Source organism: Egretta garzetta, unplaced genomic scaffold (genome assembly GCF_000687185.1).
Source record: "Egretta garzetta isolate BGI_Z169 unplaced genomic scaffold, ASM68718v1 scaffold138, whole genome shotgun sequence".
Taxonomy (NCBI): domain Eukaryota; kingdom Metazoa; phylum Chordata; class Aves; order Pelecaniformes; family Ardeidae; genus Egretta; species Egretta garzetta.
The window spans coordinates 166,035-180,911 of record NW_009260598.1 but is presented as its reverse complement, the minus strand read 5'-3'; the positions used below and the strand labels follow the sequence as shown (position 1 = coordinate 180,911).

The following is a 14,877-nucleotide window of genomic DNA, read 5'->3' as shown; positions in this document are numbered from 1 at the left end:
CACTATAGAAGGGCAATATCAACCTAAGTCACACTTCATATTCGCTCTCCCCACCGCTCCCTTATTGCTATCAATGCAACCGAATGCCATGACTTTTTAACATTAAGCCCATATTTACCAGATCACATAAACTCAGGCTCACTTTCACATGCATTATAAGTAACAGCTGTGTTACTGTCCTTTGGCCAAGCAACAGCCACTTTGAGGCTTTGTATCCAGCCAGTTTCCACCACCGTGACTGCCAAGTTGTCAAGCTGAAAATGCTGCAGCTTATGAGTACCCTGAGAGCAAGTCCTATCAAATCTAGGAACCTCAGCTCAGTCTCCTTGAATACGGTCCAGAAACAGTCACCTTCACTGCAGTGCCCCCGGATTATTGGAGATATTCACATTCTACGGAGACTCATCCCATCCTGGCACTCACTAGTGCCCTCCAGCCAAATTAAGGGGAGTAGCAACAGATTAATCTTTGGAAGATGCCTTTTGTTGCCTTAGCAAACTCACCACAATTTTACTAATATTGATGAAACATTAACAATGAAGTGCACCAGATGACAAATTCCTCTGCGTGCTTTAGTTAGATGGATGGATTTTTATCCCCCCCTCCCCCTGTGTGCATGTGATGGAGAACCAATGAACACGGAAGCTCAAATGATGTGTGAAACCTAAGGATTAAGCACTCTGAAAGGAAAAGAGTGCTCACTGGGGCAGAACAACCTGCAAAACAATCACCACCACTCAACTACCACCCTAAATTCATCTCACTTTATCTTCCCTTCTGACGACACCCTAAACTACTTTCCCTCCTCCTCACGTTCTTCTTGGCTCCAAGAAGAGGAGCAGCACTGTCTATCCTTGAATGCATATGCTGTACCTGTCCCTATTAGGGGTGAAACTTCTGTACGAGAACCACTGTAGCTTTTATGCATTTGGTTTTGAACATGCAATAGCAATTCTGCCCTGGGTGTTCAATTAAAGCTTCAAGGCAGTCAGTCAGTACAAGTCAATAGTACCACAAAATGCCAAGCAAGAAAAGGAGAAAAGGCTATTAAACCAAAATATAAGCAATCAGTTCACCACAGACCACACAACAGAACCGAACACTTTAGGACTTTACCAATGCAAACACGACTGGTACCTTTATGGGAATGCTCTAACAAGTTATATTTCCATGTATTTCCACTAGTATGCGGACCAACACAGAAATAATTATGTGAACATCTGACAAGCAAGTAGATGGCATTTTGAGCATTAACTAGAGTAACCAGGAGTATTAATTTTGACCATAGAAGATAGGCATGGGTTTTCATTTGTTTTGCAGATTCTGCATTTTTAGAGGGGACTTCAAGGCCACTTAATTTGATAAGACAGAAATGGAATGGTTTAAAGGAAGGCTTCTACAGCAGCACCTTATAAAGCAGTGTTTCATAGGAGAAAAATAACATTTAAAATACCCCCAGTGGGATAGGAATATAGATCTGTTTTTCAGGCCCATCTGTGTTGAAAAAAAAAAAAAACAACCCATGATTTCTGGAAGTACTGAAGAAAGAAAATAAAAGCTTGAAAATGGTCTGGATTTGAGATGCCCAGAAGAAGGAAAAATGAACTAATCCATCTGGCCTCAGAATGAAAATCTGAACAATGGAGATAGCTGAAAATGATTAAAACTTAAAATCACAGTAGAATTCCTTATTTAGACTACAAGGTTTCAAGCAAGTTCAGTGACTTTCAGATGTGGAACAGTACAAAAGACAATTTAGCAGTGGTAAAATACTTTTTAGGCCACAAGTATAATAAATACTTAGAGTAGAATGTAAAGCTGCACGGATCACCCATCCTCAGAAAAATGAAACAGACCAGATAAAACCTAGCCAAGAACAAAATCTCTAATACATAACAAAAATAACATGTCAAAAAAAGAAGGAACAATTATTAGTCTGAATTGCAAAGATAAAAAGGCAGATGAGCATACAGAACAAACCTTGCAGTTTGCTCAGAGAGAGATCATTAATCACAGTAATAAGAAGCTTTTTTAGAGTAGAAGCTTAGAGAAGTCAAACCAAAGTGGATCCAAAACAGAGCTAGTGGACAGGAAACCACTGTATTGCTTGTAAATATTAAAGGCATCTGGAGATAAAGGGAGAAGAAAGCAAGGAAAATAGTACAAAAGGCAAATGAGGTAAAAAAGAAACTAGAGTAATCTAATAAGCAAGTGAAAATATGGAAAGACAATGAGAGTTGAGAAACAAACTCGGCAGGGGCTATGGGATGGGGTAAGTTCATTAGCACTGAAAGAAAAGGCAGAGGCTTCCTCAAATGCCTTCAAGAACTGGCAGATCTGGTATTTCATAATTTGTCTATAATAAAAATTATTCTACTGATAGCTTCTTTCAATATGCTGTTTGCATATTCAAAAACCAGATTACTTTTTCCAATAGTATAGCCTGTCAGGACTACCCTAACTTCAGTATCCTTCAGGTGGCTGCGTATGAAAAAGCTCAAGGTCAAGTATACTGAGCATATGCACGTACCCACAATTTAGCATATGCACTACATACAGGCAACAGGCAGATTTAAGGAAGCATCCCACCACTGCTAATGAAACAGGACAGATGAGCATGATGCTCTTTACATAAGGCAGGAGCACTTTGCCAGTCAGGTGGCCAAATGGAGCAGAGGACACAACCATGATGCTCACACCTTTCTTATCAAATGCAAACTAAGCAAACTCTGTATAGTAACAACCTCACACTGTACGCCTGTGAACAAGATGCATCACAGAATTAAAGACATCCAGGCTATCCATCTAGTGACTATTGTACTGTTAACTATGCTTTAGAAACAGGAAAGCCTCTCTGTGTCTCAAAATCCCCATACAATAATGTATCAAGTCATCATAAAGATAAGAAAAATCTCAGTAAGATACAATGGAAGCTGTAAACAGAGCTATTTTTCAGCTTACCACAAAAATAGACACAAAGGTTCACAAGAAAACAAACACCACACTGAAACCTTTACCATAATGAAATTCAATGAAGTGAATGAAGTTTCAGTAGAAAGTAACATGACATCTTGCCTTCAGTAACAAAGCTGACTACAGTTTAGATACAAAAGCTTGCAGAGTAAAACACAACTGCAGACTGAAACCACTATCCGCTTCGCCGTACAAAAGGCTGAAACCAATGCCAAACGATGTATTGAAAAAACCCAACTTTTTTAACATTTGATCATGCCCTAAAGATTTTTCCACTGATGTTCCATTTTCAATCCAGCCATCTCTGTTCTGTATTAATTTATCCAGTTCAGGCACTACCACTAATATTTGATTCCTGCCTCACAGACTCAATTGGCACAGAGAGGCTTTCAACAGCTTGCGGGTCAGGATCACCAGAGACACCAATAAGGATGACACTGTATTGGAAGTACATTACAGAACCACCTGTTAATGATGGAGAACCAGATGAAGCCTTCTCTACAACTCAAACTTAAGTCTCTGAACCACGATTCTGACATGAGACCTTAACCTCCCTGACATCCACTGGAAGGGCAACACAAGAAAACATGAGCCTGTTGCTGAATGAAGTGGGCAACTTGGTATCTGAAGATAGAAGTCCCAACTTAAAAAGAATCCATCATCTGAAAGCCCATGCCATCACTTCTCAGCCCAAGGCATCAAAAACAGTCACACGTAATGTTAAATTAGACATAGGCACATTCTAGAGTTATGTAAAGTCAATGTACCATTCAAACAATTTTACAACTCCGCACAGAATAAACTGTAAACATGCATAAACAAATTCTACTTGGCTACAGGGTAAGTACAAATGGAGAAACATAAGGAAAACATGTAATGAGAAACATAGAACAAGAAACAGTAGAGAAAAAGAAAGGTTTATGACAAATTCAGAAAAGAACCCAAAATTTACAAAACATTCCAACTGAAGCTTTAAAACATATATGCTGACATGCATACACACAGTCTTGGCAGGGTGTATTTAAGTTTGGCAAATACGTATTTTGAAATGTCTTTCCTGCATTATCTCCAACTCTGTTCTTCTTTATCCAAGTGATAAAGTAGCTATTTGCTTTCAGTGCGTTGCTGCCTACAGCTTAACCTGGAGAGGCTTGGCTTTGCTTTCTGGTTCATTTCTGTTGAAGGCACTGCCAGTTGGTTTTGCATTTGTGTGTTCTGAGAATATTCAGGATCTGAAGTGAACAGCAAATTCAAAGTTAAACAACTGAGCCTGAACAGCACTGAACACCCATTTTCCCCAGTCAGCTTAACTGGAAATTCGGATTATATCCTAACTGATGTTGACCAAATTTTTAGAGAAGCTTCTTCAGCTCACACTGTGTTAGAACAGGGTAGAAGCTTTCTGTTTTTGCTTTTTAACGTACATGCGATAGATTTGTTGATACTGTTCTCCTGCTTTGAGCACAGAGACACAACTTCAAGAAAAGGAAAGTAACGTTGTATGGGAAAAAAGTTTCAAATATTGTAGTCAGAAAGTAACGATGTGAAAAAAGCAGCGTTTCCCTTTTCCTTTCTCCTCTGCATGCTCTTTTTTTGTTGTTAACCTGCTGAAGGAGATGGCTGTAGTTAGGCAATGGGGCTGACAAGCTGCTTCAGGTGATGTTCTACTTTTGTTACAATTACTTGACAAAAAAACGTACTTCAGGCTGTGAAACTTATTTTCATAAACATTGCAGTGCCTTTACAGGCCGGTAAGAAAAAAGTCGGCTTAATTGATTAAAACAAAAAACTCTTGTTATTCAACAGATTTACTACCTGTGTACTTTTTTATTAATTGTTCTTTCAGAAACAATAAAATTAAAAGACAAAAAATGTCCACAGATCCCTTTTGAAGAATAACCAAAGCAGGAATTTAAGTACTCTTTTACACAAAAAGCATTTAAATTACACAGATTATACAAGATTAGGCCGTGTAATGCAGCGAGCTCTTATTCTTCTTATGGCATGCAAAACATGAGTTGTCATGTAGCTGAACCAAAAACCTCCTTTCAGCCGATTCATACTTATAAAATCACGATGCACAGATACTTCTAGCCAACACATGCCCTAACTAATAAAAATCCCTTCAAAACATTTTTTTTAACTACTTATTTCACCACCTCCAGCTATTGAAAGAGGGAGTAGAGTTTCAAAGTTTCCACAAACACAAATCTAACAATCTTTTCTAATTAGGCAGTAGAGAATTTATGGGGAGATTTTACATTGCCAAATATTCCACACATTTATATTATCTTGGCAAGAGAAAAAAAGTTCTGACATTCAAAAGGAATCTCCTACAGCAAATGTACTCAGGGACACAGACCTTTTTAAAGCTTTGTTTTACCTAATTTTGCCTTAAACAAAGCCAGGGACCAAGATTTAGAAATCTCTTTCTCTATGTAACAGTGAATACCGCAAGCTGCTGTGATAGTCAAGGAAAGAGTCAATATAGGCAAAGCAAAGGACTTGTAGTTACTCTGAAATTTTATGTAATTGTACTTGAAGAGAGCCAATGGCATTACAAATCTTCAAAGTGATTCATTAATACAGAGAAGTTATCATTAGTCTTCTACAGCTGATCTTTTCTACATTCCCAAGAGATACAGAGACAGGCCAAACAGCCTGGTCCATAGTCTCCAATTAAACAGCTTCATGTTTAGTTCATTTGACTAAGCCGTTTCCAACCAGGAGGTGAGGGCACCTTGTAAGCGACATGCAGCACCTAACAGAGGTAAAAGCAACTAAGCTTTACTAGCTCTACCAGCAAGGCACAACGTGTCCCCTTGCATGTCCCTGCGCCATGCTGCCAGTGGCACTGCTGAGAAGCACAGGGTAAAGGCATGCAGTGCTTCAGGATGGAGACAGTAAGTCTAGCTGGACCTCCCTGGCTCAGCATCAGCACCATACCACCACAGAGCCCAAAGCAAAGGAGGAGACAGAGCCCCAGAAGAGGTGCCTACATGCGATGGAAGGCCACAGACAGCAGGAAAGCAGAAAAGAACATAAATACCATGAGACAGAGCCTTGCTCAAGAGAGCTGACAAACACAAAAAGGTTACAAAACCCTACCCTTTAACCTGCAAGGCTTCTAAAACCTTGCCCACCCTCAGAAACTGAGGATGCCAAAATACGTGTGCCCTCTAGCACTTTGTAACATACATTGCATCAATAGGCAAAAGGCCTGCAAATAATTTGTGCACATTAAATTGTTCAAATGAACTTTCAGTAACTCAACATTATAGTCTGAATTATTTTAGCCTGTGCCCATAAATGCAAGTATGAACGCAAAGGACAACTAATGCTCCCACTAGTGTCCCACAGCGTCCTGGCAATGTGTCAAGGTCTCCCAGAAGGACAACTAGCACGCAGAGGATGTGGCAGCTAACACAGTTACGCATCCCAGCCCCAATGTTCACACACGGCAAAACTGCAGCAATTCAGGGCACTCATAAGCAAAGCTAGGAGAGAAATGCTGCTGGTTTGCGGCTCTACTCCTCCCATGTAAATCATCTGTAACAGCCCAGTCTTTTTCCCCCCCATAGAAAAAAAAGGCTACTGAGCTATAAAAAAAACTGATATAGAAAAAAATCCAATAAAGTTTAGAATTAAAGATCACTATTTACATAGAAGATGGCTAGAGTTGGCAATTTATCCTTGGAAGGGGGAAGTTCTCAAGTGTTAGGGGTGGAGAGAAAAGCTGGAAAGGACCCAGAGTTGACAGAAGAGCCTCCTAGGACCTAACTCAAGTCACTGGTTCACATGAAACCTTTAGTAGGAGTCATCTTTGTCTACAGGCTGTGCTTTAGGGGAAAAAAATTATAAGACAACATTCTTAAACTATCCTCTTTTGAGTTAAGAAGAATTTCAGAGCAAGACTGTATTCACTGAAGTACAAGTGACTGTTAGAAGTACTTTGTTGGTTTCCAGGACATTTTTACTACTGTATTTAATATACTTACATGGAACTGTCTCAGTAAGAGAACAGCCAGAATAAACTAAAAACATCTGACTTTCAGAGGAAAACTGAACTTTTTTTTTAAATATGTGCAACTCATAACAGGGGTCTGTTACAAGCACTAAATTAAATGTGTGTTTTGGTGACAGAGACCCAAAAACTAGGGAACTAGGGAATAAAGCTCAGACCCAAAAATTTGCCAAGAACTTTGTGTTAGATACCTAATTTCAGTGACCAGTCAGGAAGCTCAGAAGAGCAACTCAGGATACAAGAAGGACTTGCATCTTTTACTGGAACTTACCAAACCAATGTTTCTTCATTGTATTTCACTGCCAAGTAGTGTGTAACCATACTATTTTATTAGTACAAAATGCTTATCTGCTTATTAGAAATATATCTGAAAGACATGGCTCTATTTCTACTAAATGGACAGAAATACTAAAATTGTTTTACAGAATCTTTCAGGTTGGAAGGGACCTCTTGAGATCTAGCCCAACCTCCCTGCTCAAGCAAGGTCAAGTAGAGCAGGCTGCCCACGACTGTGTCGAGTTGAGCTCTAAGCATTTCTGCATATGGAGACTTCACAACCTCTCTGGGCAGCCTGTTCCAGTGCTCAGTCACTCTCACAGTAAAGAAGCATCTTTTCACATTCAGATGGTATTTCATGTATTTTAATGGGTGCCCATTGCCTCTTGTCCTGTCCCTGGGCACCATTGAGAAGAGTGTTTTCCACCTCTTAATTCCTTCCCATTCAGCTTTTGGTTTCTACAATTCCTCATGTAAAAAGCAACAGACAACCCCAAATTTTGGACGTGGCTTAGCCACTAAAATGGGGTCCGATGGAGATAGTTACAAACAGTTTGGGGTCCAGCAGCATTAACCTAATATCCACTGTCACCAAACTAATCTCCTTCTCTGAATAAAAAAAAAAAAAAAAAGAACCATTAGATTCAAGCAAAGACATTTTACTGCTTTCTCCTACCCTCCTTTTATTAATACTCACAACAAGACTGTACTTTTCTCACACCATTAGCAAACCTTATCTATCACAAACAATTGCTCTGAAGTTCTTCCACGCTCAGAGACAAGCTACATATCCAGATATTTTGAAAGTAGCCACTGAAGGGCACTGATTAAGAAAAGGCTTATATTTTTCTTTTCTCTGAATTAGTTTTTCCCAAAATCCAGAATTAGAAGTTTATAGTCTCTTTGCTGTGGAAAGCAAAATACTGGAAGTAGCCAGCATAATCCTCTCACAGGAAGTAAAGCCTTTGGGACAAGAAATCTCAGATAAAGCTGTATAACCCTGGTGCTTTTTTGATAAACACAAAATTCCATTTGTTTGCAGACTTTTGAAGTTACACCTATTGATTCTTAACAGATGATGGCCAAGACACTTCACAGGAAAAAACAGACCTAATAAATAATACCCTTGTGGTCTTTTTTCTTTTGTCTCCATCTGTCATTCTTAGAAAGCTACTTGGATAAGGTACACTCTCTACTTCCTCATGATGTTGTACCCAGGTATGACCAAATCAACTCCATACCACACTGCTATCATGACCACAGGAAAGTCTCCTTTGGACTTTTCCACACATCATCTCCAGAGTAATACAATTTAAAACAGACAAAAAGACAGACAAGAATCAAAGAAAGAAACAATCAAAAAACCTCACTGCTGTCAAAACAGACTTTATAGTAACAAAAATATAGCCTATTACTAACATTAAAAGAGGACTTATTATTTCCTCCAAAGGCAGAAATATGAGCAAAAAGGTCTCGGGGTAGATTCCGTGTAAAGTGACTGACAGCAATGCAGCCACCTCTCAAATCCACAAGTGACCTTGACCTTAGAGTGACAAGCACTTTAAAAGGATAGTAGTTTTATCTGCTAAGTCTCCTCATGCAGAATTACCGTGAGCACTACACTAAACACAATACAGCAGTTTGTTCAATTCATAATCATCACGAGTTTCTAATGCCTCACACTGCATTGCACACCTGATTGCTGTATTTCAATGCAACACTCCTAGATTATATAAAGCTCCAGGCACAAATCCTATCACACATTTCAACAGCCCTCAGCATAGTGACAGCATTCAAACAAGGTAAATATTTAATCAAGTAAGTGCACTACTTTTGCAATGCAAGAAATCCTTGCATTACAAAATTTTACTCACTATTCAGCACTTTAACAGTAATGCACATTTTCCGTCATAAAACAAATATTTAAAGATCAAAATCTATCTTCACATACAAACACCTAATTCCTATCAACTTCGAAAGAATGAGATATACACACACACATATGTATGGGCACTACTGTGCTCAAGAGCGTGCAGTTTCTGAATCCATTTTTTTCCCAAGATACATGTAATAAAAATACAATTAAAGCTGCTTATTTTGCTATGAAATTCCTCTGTACTTAGCAAAGCAAATAAGGAATGAGGAGAACAAATTGTTCTCAGGTGCTAAAGAAGGGTAAGCTACCATTTGTCTGAAACAAAATGCATTATTAGCAGGTGGACTTCTAATGACAGTTGTAATCTTTCAGAACCTTTTTCCTTCAAGTCATTTTAAAAACACCCAGTTTTAAAATAAATCTTCATTAAAAGGTTCATGTATATTACCCTCCCAACACATAAAAGCAGATAAAACAAAACTATATTAGAAAGAGGCATTACCATTACCTAGCTAGAACACCTTTTTCCACTCAAAAAAAAAGTGTAATTTAGAAAGCATTTTAAGAAAATCTTACGCTTGAATAACTTTCATGCTTGCATACTTTAAGGAAAACATTTAGATCAACTTTGTGTTATTTAATTCAGAGAAAATAAAATATCTGTTGTCAGTAAATACTTTCGTTTATGTACACTTACTGCAATCTCTCTACAGGCCGACATGGATATCCCTGTACCTTCAATTTGCTTCAGTGCATACTCCTTTTCATCTTTTCTGTATACAAAAAAGAAAACAGAGAGGAATATTTTTAGCTCTGACTTATATCACACCAATCAATACAGGTATAATGGTTTATTTTCATTTGGTATGGATCACGGAGCTGAAAAGTCAATCTGGTTTTATGCATAAATCACACTGCTGTTTAAAGCACTTTCCAAAAGATCTCCAACAAATGGTATTTTAACTAGTAATATTTCCCATTTAATAGTCATCTCAAGATAATTTGAGAAAGAAATAGGTTTAAAAATTCAATACCAAGTCAGCCAATCTGATGAAAATTCTGGTTACTCAAAATAAAATGGTATTAAATAGCCAAAGAAAAAAAAAATAGGTACTTTATTAGCTAGTTCCCCACTTGTAAGAATTCAATGAATAATGTCGAATGGTGTGTGCGACAGTTAAGTAAGCTGTTCAACACCCTGAAGACCTATACTCTTTGTTCCCTCTGCCTCAAGAGTTTTGTATTTCTACTTCGTGTTGAATATACAGAAAAACTCTAGTGAACTTTGAACACCTTTCAAGAACTTTTACAGAATTATACAACAGGGAAGTTTTCATAAATCCATTTCTGACAGATCCTGTATCAGTACATTTTTCACTAGAGAGCAGAGCAAGTGTGATTAAGTTTAAAAAACAAACCTGAACAACAAACTACACAGCTCTGGTATGAGGCAAAAGGTACCCATGCTAGGGATAAGCCAAGCAGAAGCAAAATCTTTGAAATCATTTTCATCTGGTCCACAGAAACACTGGCTTGGGAGCAGGGCAACTAACTTGAAGGCCCTGCTGTGGGGGGGTTTGTCTGAGGGCAGGGAGCAAGCGGCACAGCCCAAGGTTTAACCAAGCACCCCAGGCTAACGGTGGCGTGGCGGCGCGCTCACTGTATCTCAGTGAAAAACATGACATAACTGAAAAGGAACTCTATTCTTCAAGAGGCTGCGACTCAACAATTTTAGTAAAGCTTTTCAAAACTGATGCAGAAAAATTGGCCTGACAGAACAGGTACCAGGGCATACCTCCACAAGGTCTCTCCACCCTCCAAGTTCCCTTATCCAAAACTCAGGGCAAAGATTAAAATGAACATTGTTTCTAGCTCCAGAAGCTTTACAATTTGTGTTATTTTAATAGGGATTAACTTTTTACAAAAATGGAACTGATGAAATACCCCTGTCCTCAAATCTTCCTGAATCAGTATGTTAGATGGCAGCATCCGTACACAAGGCTCCTCACACCTACCAGCAATCATTCCCAACACCTCTCTCAAAAATCCATACTGGTATAAGGCAGCTTTTTTCCTTCACCAATAAATATCCTGTTCTGTAAGTCCTTAAGGTTAATATTAACATTAATTTGTACAGTGCAAAAGAAAATTCTGTCCTCTTTCCCCACAAAATTGTATTCAGATGGTTTATGTCCAATTGCAGTATTCAATGCAGAAGGTGAAAATATGTTTACTACTTCTTCTGGATAACGCTTTCAGTTTCCATTTTCCAAATGTTTTGGAAAGAATAAAAAGTACCCAATTTACTTTAGAAGGGTGCAGTTCAGAAGACTTAGAATAATTAAAACACTTCAAAGGAGTTAAACTGTCTTAATTATTGCAATTGTACTTCAGAGTGCTCCCATCATGTGAGAAACTACTTTAGAAACAAGCCAATGGAAAACTAGAAACAACTTGCTCAAGACCATAAGAAAAAAAAATAGCAGGATTTAAAAATAGTGCACGGTTCAAATTGTTTTACCCCTATTATTCAAATTTTTAAACTTTTAATGATGGTCCCTCCTGAATTCACATAATTAACATCTATTCCAACTTCAGAATTAATTATCCACATCAAGGAACTGGCTTGAAAGACTGCAATTCATACTGAAACTACAACTGTGACTATCCCATCAGTTAATACAGATATTAACATTACAGTATATACTAATAATCACTTTCTTAATTTAAGTGCACAATATCATAAATAAAAATAATTAAATAATAATTAAAGCGCACATTTTCTTAAACAAATGAAGTGCACCATAAAAACATTCCAAGACCAAGCTAGAAAAACCTAATAGAAAACAACAACAATTCACCCTTGTAAGCAACACTAATGGAATTTAAACATTTGTGACTTTGTAAGACAAAGCCTGGGAACACTATGGAGTCTGGTGTCCTTCAAACACAGTACTGCCCAAAACACAACACCCGTACAGATAACTTGTTATGCTCTAATCACATTAACTTTATGCTGTAGGGCAGCAATTAAACACTCAGCAGGAGATCATCAACAAGAGCTACAAACTTCCCCCCCCCCCAAGATAAGGCAAAACCATGACACTGAAACATACCTAGAATCTAACAGAAAAAACCTCCATGGTATCTGGAACACGGGGGCAAAGCCACTAAATCAATCACACTCAGCACCGGTTACCTTATGCAAGCTGCTCACAGATTTCACTCTATGCATAGCACATGGCCATAGCCCTTTAAAAAGGTAACAGTACCAGTAAAAGTGTCTATGACTGACTGGAAAAAGGGACCTAATCCTTGCCAAAATGTGATGAGTTCTTATGCTTTAGTGTTTTTATGCATATAGAAATAGCCACTAACCCAAAAGAATTAAAAGATAAAAAAATCCACGCATGGTGTCACTAGGGTGCTTGTTCTTTAACAGACTAGGAAAGTAATTTTCTTTTATAATTATCCTCAAACCCTATCAAGCCTTATCCAGTCAGCAGCTCAGCCAGCTCCTTCCCATTGATGCAGCAACCAGCCACAAATGACAGAAGCTGGGAATCTACAGGTTGATCTTAATTTATTTCTAGAGAACAGTATACATGCTGAATTTCAATGCATATATATTAGTTCATTTTGAGAGCTATGTAAGGAACTCAAAACATGAAACAGTAAGGATAGCAAGCAGAAATTTGAAAGAAATCTATGACCACATCAGTCCTTTAAAAGGTTCGTCTTTCTTCACCTTCAAGGGCAACTGTCTGCTGCTCTGCTAAAAAACTCCACAGCACCTACAGGTTGTTCCTACAGCCCAGTCCTGGACAAGTTTAATATGACATGGATAGCTGAGCTACATTTGGCTGGTTTTGGCCATGAAAAGAGTGGATGAAACCAGCAGGCTTTTACCTCATTCCACTACAGTGAAAAGTTTACCATTTCAGTAATGTCTGTGGACCACATAGCTGATGCATCCCTCGGAGGTTTGGCGGGAACCTTCTTGTTGTTGCAAACAGATGAGTACACGAGTGTACGGCACAGGAGAGGACTTCTCATGCAGAAAGACCAGACACATGTGTCACCTCATCTGCTCGAACCTGGGACTGGACTATCCTCCTAGTGGCAGGGTGGGAAGCCAACCTTCCCAGCAGGCAATGACTGTACAGTCTTTAAAAGTTGAGCTTGCATCTTGACTAGAACATCTAGAAGTAAACTTGGGCAGTGAGAGCAAGGCAACAAACCTACACCAAACAGGACTGTCTTTGCTCTGCAATATAAGAAGAACTAGACTGAAAAGAGAATCTCCAAGGCTGATCCAGGTACAAACAAGGAAAACACTTTTCAGAATGGAAACAATATGCTACATTTCGTACTGCATTTCTCAATCTTTTGTTTCAAAAAGTCCTTATAATCTCAATTTTCAAAAAGGGGCCTGAATGCTACACAGTTCATCGGTGTCACTGCCTGACAATACCCACTAAACTCTGCTAGGTCTCCCTCAAAACGTCCCAGACAACGCCAGCTACCCCAGCATACACAGACAATAACACCAGAAGGCAGCACTTCCCCTTATCTTCTGCTGCCCCCAGGACTTGAAGTCCATACATGAAGCTCTTCTGAAATCTACAAACACAGCAGAAATAAAAGGCAAAAGTTTGAGTCATTTTGGATATTATTCCTCCTCAAAATGCAACAATATCAAGCTCCTGAACACTAAGCATCGTTTCCTACTCCATTTTCTGATAATTTTATAGACTTGCCAGTATCAGGTACTTGCATGTCCAAAAGAAAGCTAACTCAGGACTCATAATATACTGTGAGTTTTTTTAAACAATTTTTTTTTTGGTTGGTTAGTTAAAAAAAAATTTAAAAAAAAGAGAACTTTGTTTGTTGAAATTAGCATTCTAAAATTAAGTCTGCTATAAATGTTTGTGAATTGGCAGAGACGTTCAAATACAGAGTAACTGATTACAACGATTAGTCTTTTTTAAAAAATATCTGACTTTCATTACATACATTATGAGAAACACAGCAGAACAGTTACACAGAGCTTAGCCTGCTGGAAAATCTGGCACGTCCCAGCCATACAAAAGAGATCATATTAAAAGCACCACTGGTATCAGGTTATGAACAGACACTCAGTGTTATCACAGAGTACCCTATTAGAAATGGAACTATATCCACATTTCATTGTTATCTATAGAATATCCCCCGATGAACCTCTAAAACCCACCATTGATATGGCTAACCTTCTGTTGTTTATTCCTCTCTAAACCGGGCTATGAACTCAGAAGGAAATGTGCACATTAAAGAACAAGGCAAGTTGTTTAAGTGATGCTAGGTCACTTGCCCTTAAACACAACACCCTTATATTGTGTGCTTCCAGAGAGTCTCACAACAGATGCTAAATGCCTAAAGAAACCCCCAATCTTCACCTACCATAGGTGATGTGCTCTTTATGTCCAAGACAACAGCTTATTAAAAAGACAAAACAGAAAAATCTTACCAGTACTCAGCTTCACTATGGTATAGAAAAAAAAAAATTTCCTTTACCCAGCTGTAATTTCATTTGACTGGGAGTAGAGGTCTCTTAATATCATCATGAGGGGATTGGAACTATTCCAGCACCATTACACATAACCATATCCTCTTCCTTTTTTTTCCCCCCAGTAGTTTCTAATTCAGAAAATTAAAAGCAAATCTTTGTAGCATAGATAACTTAAGCGTT

The 14,877-nt window shown here is 38.4% G+C and overlaps 1 protein-coding gene across 1 annotated transcript in view; it reads right to left on the bottom strand.

Annotated features, from left to right (window-relative positions):
• The window catches only part of CDK19 (cyclin dependent kinase 19), a 112,336-nt gene extending 102,410 nt beyond the window's left edge, over window positions 1-9,926 (bottom strand). Inside the window, exon 1 of the mRNA XM_035900294.1 lies at window positions 9,847-9,926. The gene's annotated coding sequence lies outside the window, so the exon portion shown is untranslated. The remainder of the gene's footprint in view (window positions 1-9,846) is intronic.
• Window positions 9,927-14,877: the final 4,951 nt, after the last annotated feature.